This window comes from Amphibalanus amphitrite, unplaced genomic scaffold, assembly GCF_019059575.1.
Source record: "Amphibalanus amphitrite isolate SeventyFive unplaced genomic scaffold, NRLGWU_Aamphi_draft 000271F_arrow, whole genome shotgun sequence".
Lineage (NCBI taxonomy): Eukaryota > Metazoa > Arthropoda > Thecostraca > Balanomorpha > Balanidae > Amphibalanus > Amphibalanus amphitrite.
In genome coordinates, this window is record NW_024881766.1 from 90,704 (window position 1) to 102,241 (window position 11,538).

Here is an 11,538-nt window from a genome sequence, read left to right on the forward strand (position 1 = left end):
TGAGGCGACTGAGACCCTCCGGCAGCTGCCCCCTCAGTCGCGGGAGGTCGGCGGCGGTGACTGATAGGTCCTGCAGCCCACGGCACCTGGTGAGGGGCTCCAGGCTGCCGGCCGTGTGATCAGTAAAATCTGGAAAACACACAGACACACATACAGACAGGATCAGTTGGCTGTAATACATGTCGATATATGACAAAACGAAACAACACCTAATAATTCACATGGTTTCATGGACACAGTAGACAATGGTAAAACAGTGCTATTATATGATATATGCAATCAGTTCAGCAAATGCATTGAACTTCATTGAACAGTGCAACACGATTGTTATGAGTATGATCAACTAACTCTGAACGAATATGTCACTGAGTGAACAGTCCTCCATTTTGGAGCTCAATTGGCTTCATTATATCGCAAAGCACATTGGCTATGTATCACTTCTGTCTCCATAAGGTCCGACAATGGCACACCGTTACTCGGTGGCCGCCATTCGCTGATCTCGTACATCAGCGGCCTGTCCGTGCTGCCGCTGCTCACCGTATATCTCCAGTCGGTTGACCATCCGTCCCAGGTCAGCCAGGTGACTGATGGTGTCGGCAGTCACCCCCTGGAGCGACACTGACAGACCACCATCACCAAAGTACCATCTCGGCCACCTCGGCTCCGTCACCTTCGGCCCTGTCGGACAGAGCTGTGTCAGCTGACTGCAGTCGGTCAGAGCTGCCGCCAGCTCCCCGCTGCAACACTGACACCGGAGTGTCAGACACTGACACAGCCAGCACTGACACAGCCGAGCGGCCGCACAGCAATTTTTAGCACCAGCAGTCAAATGTATGTATAATGTGAATATGAACATAAGATGTATATGGAATAAGTATATGCGTAATACAATAGTCTATAAAACTACTTATACTACTCTCATTGGTTGTACTATGTCTATAATCATTCCTCATTGGAATACGTGCTCACTAATTGTAGCAATGCCCATGCATTCCTTGTTGGCCGCCTTCGATCGTGGCGTCACCTATGTATACTCTGTATAACCGCCCCGCCAGGGCCGCGGCCAGTCAGTCTCTTTAGTCTGCTCAGACTCGTCGTCAGTACGCTCTCTATGTAGTCAGTCAGTGTCAGTTGTCGATCAGGCGTGCGTTCGACATCCGGAAAATGAGGGATAATTATCCGGGATCACCGGTAATAATTTGGTATTGCAAGGACTATCGATGCAATAAGTCATATTTTTATATTGCTTTTGCTTCAGTAATGGCTCTTTTACTCATTGGCATGTGCGTTGTGCACGGTGTCAGCCTAAAACACCGAATGATCCCGTTGATCCAGGAAAATTATCCCTGATTTTCCGGATGCCGAATTCGCACTAATACTCAATACGTTTGTTCGGAAATTTGCTGCTTGTAACAATGCAACTATCGCTAGTACCTCAACTTTTAAATCACCCCGTGACGTTACACTAATATTCCACGCATATGCCACAAGCATGGACACTATCGAAGGGCATGCATTGAACCCCTTCCCCCTCTCACCACAATACGAGACGAGTAATATACACGATTAACGATGAAACTTGCTAGTTGAGGCTGATCAGTTCGTCCATTTGCCGTCTCCCCTGTTCATTTGCATATACCGGCATTACATGTGTGATCTGCGGTATCTCACCTCTGACATTGAGGCGACAGAGGCCCTCCGGCAGCTGCCCAATCAGTCGCGGGAGGTCGGCGGCGGTGACTGATAGCTCCTGCAGCCCACGGCACCTGGTGAGGGGCTCCAGGCTGCCGGTCGTGTGATCAGTACAATCTGGAAAACACGCAGACACACATACAGACAGGATCAGTTGGCTGTAATACATGTCGATATATGACAAAACGAAACAACACCTAATAATTCACATGGTTTCATGGACACAGTAGACAATGGTAAAACACTAAACAGTGCTATTATATGATATGCAATGTTAAGCAAATGCATTGAACTTCATTGAACAGTGCAACACAGTTGTTATGAGTATGATCAACTAACTCTGAACGAATATGTCACTGAGTGAACAGTCCTCCTCTATTTTGTTTGGAGCTCATTTAGCTTCATTTTATCGCAAAGCACATTGGCTATGTATCACACCTGTCTCCATGAGGTGCGACAACGGCACACCGTTACTCGGTGTCCGCCATTCGCTGAGCTGGTGTATCAGCGGCCTGTCCGTGCTGCCGCTGCTCACCGTATATCTCTAGTAGTTCGACCGTCCGTCCCAGGTCAGCCAGGTGACTGATGGTGTCGGCAGTCACCCCCTGGAGCGACACTGACAGATCACTCCATGGGTACCGTCCCGGCCACCTCGGCTCCGCCACCTCCGGCCCTGTCGGACAGAGCTGTGTCAGTTGACTGCAGTCGGACAGAGCTGCCGCCAGCTCCCCGCTGCACCACTGACACCAGAGTGTCAGACACTGACACAGCCAGCACTGATACAGCCGAGCGGCAGCACAACAATTCCTAGCAACAGCAGTTGCAGTCATATGTAGAATGTAAATATGAATATATAAAGTATATGCGATAAGTATATGCGTGATACAGTAGTCTATGAAACTACTTTATATATGCAACTACCAGTGGTTGCGCTGTAATCAATGATTACAGCGCAAATTCCTCATTGGAACAACTGCCTACTAACTGTAACCATGCCTGCATTCCCTCCCGTGCTGGCCGCCTTCGATCGTGGCGCCACCTATACTCTGTAACTGGTTCAGTTGTCATGGAACCACTCTGTATAACCGCCCCGCCAGGGCCGCGGCCAGTCAGTCTCGCCATTCTGCCAGGGCCTCGGCTAACATGTTAACTACTGGGGCAAATGCCCCAGTAGAGTCGAGACTCGAGGAATGCCCCAGTAGTGGTCAGGCTTTGCCCAACCTCCACAAAATGAGAATACATCAATATTAACGCACATTCTTTCATTCGGGAGCGGTTGAAGACGTTTATGGCAAGAAATCAGGGGCGGCGGAAGAGGGAGTGCACGGCGTGCAGCTGCACCCTCAATGTCTATCCAAAAACATAGGCGTGCATTGGATATCTTTTTGCACTCCATAACCCATCTTCATTCGAAAGAGCGTCAAAAATAATGACGAAATTACTTCGGGCACTTTTTTGGTCAGGTCAAAGGTCAGGTCATGGTGAAGGCCAAATTTCGCCGATTTTCAGGTCGAATATCGACAGTTTACAAGATGCCGACGCATAACTCGGGAACCAATTAGAGCTACAGCACCGCGCAGGGCGTATTTTAAGGGATTTTCACTGGGTCGGCAATCACAATTAGGGGCGGCATTTTGCACTCATAGGGGCGGCACTTTACATCTGAGGGGGGCGGCATACCTAATATTTAATGACCAAAAAAAGACACGTTCGACGGTTCTTTTATAACTCTTCCTAAGTAATGATTTCAGATTCAACCTACCTAAGCTCAGCGGTATTACGTTTATTTTTCCGGGATATAGTATTTCTCTCGTCATAATGCGACAAATGAACTATAATTTGACTTTACAAAAATTAAATTAAAAATTTTACCTGAGGTCAAGTTCATGACCTCACCAGAAATAAAACATGTTGTAAACCTATACCAGTCGATCCGTATCGTCAAGCTTAACACGCGCAGTGGAAGGGTTGCGAGTACTACGCCCAGTGGAAGGGGGGGCGGATGTCGCCCCCCCCCTAAGATCTCAGCTCCCACTGGAGCTAGAAAGACGAAATTTGGAGGGTAGGTGGGGGCCATGGGGAACTCTGTTGTGTGTGAATTTCATGACCCTAGGTCAATATCTTCAAGGTCAAATGAGGTCAAATGTGGTCAAATCTGCCATATTAGCGACTTTTTTGCGTTTAGGTACACGCCAAAAACTCAAAAAGTTACCGGCCGATTTTTTTTAATCTTTCACTATACGAAAGAGCAAACATTTGTGAGTATGTATGGTGAATTTCTAGATAATCCAACTATAAATATGGCAGTTAGAAGCCTGCGAAGGGTAAGATGTCGCCGGCTGAGGCGGCATCGGCCGACGCGGGAAACGCGGCAATCACAATTTTGTGTTTACACACTCATAACTCAAGTTGCTACCGGCCGATTTTCAAAATTCTTTGACCATATGATTGCCTGTACATTTCTCAGTCTTCTCACCGAATTTGACGCGAAGCTAATATAATCAGCGGTAAGGAGCGCGATGTAAAGACGGAACCGTCCCGCCCCGGCACAGTCTACAATTCAGGCGGCGCGTAACGGCTAGCGCCGGCCGCCGCGCCGCCGCGCCGCCGCGGCGGCAGGATGTTTGACTTTACACCGCTATTACTAGAAAAGTTGTGAACCGATTTTCTTACTTCTTGCACGAGAAGATCCGCAATTAAATTCTGGACAGGTAGCCGAAATTTCACATTGATATTATGCTTGCGGCGCGAGTTATTGGCGAAAAACAGGAGGGGTGGGCGAAATCCGCCCCCCCCCCCCCTTCCACTGCGCGTGTTAAAACATTCACGGTGTTTTATGGCTCTACAGTGGTCGGCAGGTCGCACGAGTGGTGCCCACTTTATTGGCGCTGGACGGGGCCATTGCCCCCACTTGTCATACCCCATTGCAAGCCCCATTGCTTACACAGCAAGGGTCGCTGATATTCGGCCATATCCTTTGACGCCTCTATTTTTCTGCATATAGATAAAATGCAACACAATTAACTCTCTTTTTATGAAGAGGGAGAGCGGGTGGAGTAAGGATGAACTCGTACATTTTTTATTCATTAGTTACTCGCGTAATGAACAGCGTATTTAACGATACGTTCATCCCCCCCCCCCAACTTAATGAATGGTATACCTACCTACTCAAATATTTTCGTGACTCCAGTGACATTTTCATTGAGTTTTTGAAATTTGAATGACCTTCACTCGGTAACTTTCACTCCGGCTCGGCCGGCGAACAAAACGCAAGTGAAGACAATGCGGGGAGTCCGGTGCTCTACCAACTGAGCTACGGAACAGGCAAATGCTCACCATAGATACACCGACTGAACGATTCCTATATAACTTCAGCGATTGATAAGACAAACAGTGTGTAACTGTATATATAAAATGTAAGCCTCGAAATTGCTATGTCTTTGACCAAAGGTAGGGACAATTTTGCGAACCTTCCACTAGGTATAACCTTCGCCCTGGTGGGGGGGGGGGGGGGGGCCATTTTGGCCCCCCCCCCCTGTGGTTTTTCAGCGATAACTCAGAAACCACTTGAGTTAGCGCCCTGAAACTTTGTATAGCTGTTTATTCAACATTTTTACATCATGTCCTTTTTTGGGGGGTTCGGGTCAGGTCAGGTCAGGTCACAAGGTCACCAAAACTGACACCACCTCTAAAAAAGTTCAAAGCTCTCTCAAAGGCACAGCTTTTATCCGATCGATGTAAAATTTACAGTACTTGAAGATGTCACCCAGCTCTACAAAATGGCTATCTCGGATTTTTTATAAATGTGACCTAAGGTCAGGTCAGGTCATCGCTGCTCCCCATTATAAGTCAATGGGAGAATCGAAAAGTAGTTGTTTTTCAGCTAAATCGGGCGTGATTGTTCCTATATTTCGTTATTGAAGTGTCTTGGGTCAGCAAATCACAGCCCATGTGAAACCATTTGCTTGTGACCTCGCTGAGGTCACGCTAGGTCATCTCCCTGGTCACCAGAGGTCACCAGCGGTTTTTCTGCACTTACTTGTTATTGAATAGAGATAGAGACTCCGTTCGACGTTTATCGTGTTTGTCTCGTCAATGCGGATCGAATGATATGCAGCATGACCTATTTCGGTAAGGTCATGACCTTGACCTGAGGTCAAATTTTCAAAATGACCTTTCGAGGTCAAACTATATATCATTCGACGCGTCTCGACGAGCCAAGCACGATGGTGCATGAATCGTTTCTCTATTTTCTCGTGAATGCATGCTATAGTTAAAAACATTTTCAACGAAATTTGCCAAGTTGACCTTGCATGACCTCTGTGGGCCAAACCGTTGAGCTGAGGTCAAATCTGACGAACCTTGGCGAAAGAGCTTGAAAAGAGCTATCGATTGCTTTTTTCCGCGGCTCTCTAGCTCTTCTAGTTTCCGAGCTACAGCGGAATATGTCCGGCAACACCGAAAACACTGAAATTTGACCTATGATGACCTCTAGCGACCTCAATATTGACCTTAGCGAAAAAATGACTGAAATACTTTCGAACGTACTTGTTATGGGCTTTCGTTTGCTTTTTTCCGCGTCTTCCTAGCCCTCTTCGTTTTCGAGTTAGACGGGGGGGGTCATTTTGGCCCCCCCCCACCAGGGCGAAGGTGGCTCAGACCCACACCAGGGCGCGGGATAAGGAAATGGGAGAAAATCAGGGCATGCATGCCTCTTTTTATAGGTAGACAAATGTCAAAGTTAACGAATTTAAACATCATAAACCAATTAACCCGCGCCCAGATGGGGTCTGCCGAGCAACGCGGTCTGATGGAGGGGGGGATTTTGCCCCCCCCCCTCAGATCTCGAGAACCACGCAACATAGCGACAAGCGGTAAACGGTGTTGGATAGCCCCAACGGGGAACTACCTTGTGACCCAATTTCATTGACCTCGGTCAAACCGATGACGTCACAGGTCAGGTCAAAGGTCGAATTTTCACCGTTTACAGGCATTTCAAGAAATGCGTTGTAAAATCGAGTAAAATGCATTTCATTGAAAATCATCGATGGGGAAATGTTCTTCAAACACATATTTTGCTATTTGAGGTCACTGATACCACGTCAGGTCACAGAGGTCAGGTCACTGGGGGGTCACAATATGAAAGTGTCGTGTGATACATGTTTTACGGTCCATTTTACATGGCAAATGCGATTATGTGGATCAGACAGACTTAAGGGCCAGCTTAGGTCACGTTTTGGTCAAGGTCAGGTCAAGGTCAGGTCAAGGTCAGGTCAAATTAGGTCAAATTTCAAAGTTGATATTTTTGCATAAAATGGGTATCGATTCGATGCAGCTCGTCACGGGGAGTTCAATGGTGGTCTCCGTTTTGCGCTACGAGGTCTAGAATTGCAAAAAATTGAGTTAAAAAATTTGACGTCATCAATTTTTAACAGTTTTTTTCGCTATAACTTGGCCAAAAAAAGAGGTATCGATCTAAAATTTGGTATGTATATCAAAGAGCGCAGGGACTATCACATATATTCCGGTTTTTGTCGAAATTCGAAAAAAAAAATTGGAAATTTTTTGAGTTTTTCTAAAAAAATCAATTTTTTTGATTTTTGGGGGTCAAAATCCCAAAATTTCGAAAATCCGAGATAGCAGTTTTGTAGCGCCGTCTTTTCTCTACACAACCACATAAAGAACTTTAAAATTGCTTGTTAACTGTAGAATTTGTGAGCGTTTAAAGATGTCATGTTTTTTGCTCATTTTTACTCGAACATGACCTCAGTTTGACCTCAATAACTCCTGACCTGAGGTGACCTGTGACTTGAAATTTTGTGTGAAGGTGTCAAATTGATGCCCGGTAAGGTACCCAAAATTTGGCGGCGCTGCGCGCCGCCGTCTTCTCGCTATTAAAGAAAAACCACAGGGGGGGGCCAAAATGGCCCCCCCATCAGGGCGCGGGTTAAAAATGACACACTTAATCGGAAAATTGCAGTTTTTTTCAATAACTTCTGATAGAGACATGCGACATGCCTGAGCGATGAAAACACCTTAGATGATTTCAGTTTGACAATACAAATCGACTGATATGCAACATGACCTTTAGCATATGCCGGAGTATGTCTTTAGCATTAGCGCGAGCGTGCGGTAAAAGCTTTTTAGATTAAACCGCATAATGTTGAATGCTATTGAGCAAAGGTTTCGGCCCATGGGCGAAACATTTTATCAGCGAACTTTTGAAGCATTTCCTGAGACGGAGGAAGGCGCTGGAAAAGAGCTTAACTGATAAAATATAACGTGAACTTACGTGTTGCATTTGGTCGCTTTGAACTATTGAAGATTGTAAATGTTGGTTTTCAATAAGATAATATTTGAAATCCTAATGTAGGTACAGACATATTAATTAATCACCTACATTTATGGCGTCAATTTCATGCCTTTTACAACTGCAATGAATTGACAAAAAAACGCATTTCACATTGATCAGTAAAACTTTATTCATACTGACATGGGTAAAAAACCAAGCGCTCACTTCACTTCACCTTCCACTCTTCTCTAATATTGAAAACGAACGTTACTCTGGCTTCTCATATGACATGATGATGTTCTTGGTTTGATCCAACTCAGAGCCAGACACACGGATGGAACACAGTGATCTTGAGTCGGCTTGGTTTATTTTCTTGGTCAGGGAATATGTACATTTTTTAGTTCTTGATATTCGGTCTTGGTTTTTCCACTTCTTTCAAGCATGTAAAATTGTTAAAGAAGCTTAAATATGGAAATTAAACGGCATATGCTAAAATAAATATCACACTTGGGCCAGAATGTTTCATTCAGGACCTCTGGCTTTGTTGAATTTTCCGCCCTCGACCTTCGGTCTCGTGCGGAAAACTCAACAAATCCCTCGGTCCTGAATGAAACATTTTACCGGCCCCGTGTGATATTATATATTACCAGTCAGGTCATGACCTGGACCTGAGCTCAAATTTCCCAAATGACATTTGAATGTCAAATTTTAGTTCATTCGAGAAGAGAAGAGAGAAGAGTTGAAGATATACCATCCTGTGAAGTGAGCGCTTGGTTTTTTACCCATGTCAGTATGAATAAAGTTTTTACTGATCAATGTGAAATGCGTTTTTTTTTTGTCAATTCATTGCAGTTGTAAAAGGCATGAAATTGACGCCATAAATGTAGGTGATTAATTAATATGTCTGTACCTACATTAGGATTTCAAATATTATCTTATTGAAAACCAACATTTACAATCTTCAATAGTTCAAAGCGACCAAATACAACACGTAAGTTCACGTTAGATTTTTATCAGTTAAGCTCTTTTCCAGCGCCTTCCTCCGTCTAAGGAAATGCTTCAAAAGTTCGCTGATAAAATGTTTTGTCCATGGGCCGAAACCTTTGCTCAATAGCCTTCAACATTATGCGGTGTAATCTAAAAAGCTTTTACCGCACGCTCGCGCTAATGCTTAAGACATACTCCGGCATATGCTAATATATAATATCACACGGGGCCGGTAAAATGTTTCATTCAGGACCGAGGGATTTGTTGAGTTTTCCGCACGAGACCGAAGGTCGAGGGCGGAAAATTCAACAAAGCCCGAGGTCCGGAATGAAACATTCTGGCCCAAGCAGGGGGTCATCGTTTCTATGTTGCGCCATAGGGAAGGCTTTTTGGGCCAATCAGAAGGTAAATGACGTCAAAGGTCGTCCACTTTCTTTGCTGTTTTCTCAACTAAAACGGAATAAAGTGGAACATTTTTGGTCTCAAATGGTTTAATAAGACATTTTCTACATGTTGTAAAGGTTACAATACCTAAAAACTTGTAGTCTTTGAGTTCTAGCGTAGCAGTGAATTAGTTGGGAATTACGATTTATGACAGTGGTTTAAGGAATTGAAGCAGAAATTTAGCTATTTTTTACATTTATTGCGCGCGTGTTACAATCTTCTGCTTGCAAATTAGTGTATTTTAATTGATATCAATTGTTAGTTGTTTTTAATACTTTTCTGTCTGGCATTTCTGAGTTTTTTTTTCTGATTATTACCAGCAAGTACTTGTTAATAAGAATTATCATATACTTTTGTAAATGTAGAAATATTGGTATGTATTCCAATACCAAACAAAATTGCATGTTTGTTTGTTTTAAGTGTGGTCAATTGTCTAAAGCCTAGACGGACAAAGGAAGCTGCAATTGCTTCTGTAACTCATGTAAGCTGCCATAATTGATAGGTAAGTATCTGGACATCCACAGGGGAGCCATCCGCTTCTCTTCTGTCTTTGACAACCAGTACTTTTAGAATGAGCGAGTGCTTTGCATTACAAAGATCCGGTCCAACAGGCCTGCAGTCTGCACAGCCGGTAAATGTGAAGATAAAGTACAGTGAAGATAAAAAATCTAACCTGACCTAACCTTACCTAGGTACTAACCAAAAACTTTCAACCTGCCAACCTACAATCTACAAACTTACAACCTATTCACCGAAAACCTACAATTTCAAGCCTACAATCTACCAACCTACAACTTAAAACCTACTGACTCACGTCTCACTGTACTTCATCTTGATCTACACATATAATATTGCACAGCCTACACAGGCCTCAAACTTCTGTGTGCACTATGGTGTCAGGCAATTGGTGAGTGGTTTGCTGAATATTTTTAGGTGAACAGGATTCCTTTGAAATTAAAAAAGAATAGGTAATTAATAATTATGAATGAGTAGGTATGTTTTGTGTTCGTTTTTTATTGGTTTTAGGGCTCATGTGTTTTCTTCAATACTTGTTAGCGCATTGGTATGATGGAGGAGTATCACTCCAACTCCCCTAGGCCCTAGTTTGATTAGAAGAAATGTTAACTATGTTATGATAGATCATGACCAAAGTACCTGGAGCAGCGTTTAAAGTCACATCTTGTTTACAGTGTCCCACCGACCAGCTGTGGTGACGCCAGTCGCCAACAGCTACAGCGCTTTTCCAGGAGGCTTCAGTTATTCTGTGACTGGTGACCAAGGCACGACACATCACCTCCCAGCAACTCACAAGTAAGTGAATCTGTGTGTGTGAGCAATGTTAATGTGCCTATCTGTGCAGTTGTGGCAGCTCCCAAAAACAATTACCTAATTCAAAGGGGAAAATGATAATGGAGCATGGCTAATTTGCTATCATATTTAGTGCAGGCTAAGGTCAAAAGGTTGTGTCTACCGAGTCACATACAATAACAAACTGTTTTACACAGGTTGTTTGGCGAGTTGCTGACATTCATCGATTTAGGCAGCTCCTTTGCCATGGCATTTAGTGACTAAAATACAATTTTCCAAGCAAGGAAGTGACATTTTTTGTTTACTGAATAGTTATTCGTTTTACTGGGTATTATGCATCCTTCAGTCATCCTTAATTTGCATTTCATGGAAGGTTTTTGTTTTCAGTCTCGCTGGCGGAGAGTGTTGCTGAGCAGCTGACCAACTGCGGCTGCTGGAGCGTTTCTCAGTCGTCGACCTCCGTAGACTGTCAAGCCTCCCTGGCCTTCTGCGACTCAAGAAGGAGGGATTTTTATCTGTGTTTACCATACAAGAGACATTTTAATCTGACGATTCGATCGGATCTGGATCATGAATCCCGAGGCGGTGTGACAGATGGTCGAGGCCGGCGCGCCACGCCAGACGCCTTCTCGCGCGGGGCGTGCTCAGGTCAGTCAGGTTGCGCTGCCGGACTCTGCTCCGAGGAGAGAAGCACATAAGCGCAGTCAGGACGCGAGTGTGGTTGCACCGCCCCGGTCCCAGCAACCGCATGGCGGTGGGGACTCACAGCCCGGCTGATGGTTCCAGATCGTCTCAGCGCAGCTTCTTCTCCGGAC

The 11,538-nt window shown here is 44.7% G+C and overlaps 1 long non-coding RNA gene across 1 annotated transcript; it reads left to right on the top strand.

The window, feature by feature from the left end:
- The first annotated feature begins 9,694 nt into the window (after positions 1-9,694).
- On the top strand, positions 9,695-11,305 carry LOC122387043. Its single transcript, XR_006257491.1, has 3 exons — positions 9,695-9,896; positions 10,606-10,726; positions 11,111-11,305. It is a non-coding gene; the product is annotated as an uncharacterized LOC122387043 (long non-coding RNA).
- The last annotated feature ends 233 nt before the right edge of the window (positions 11,306-11,538 follow it).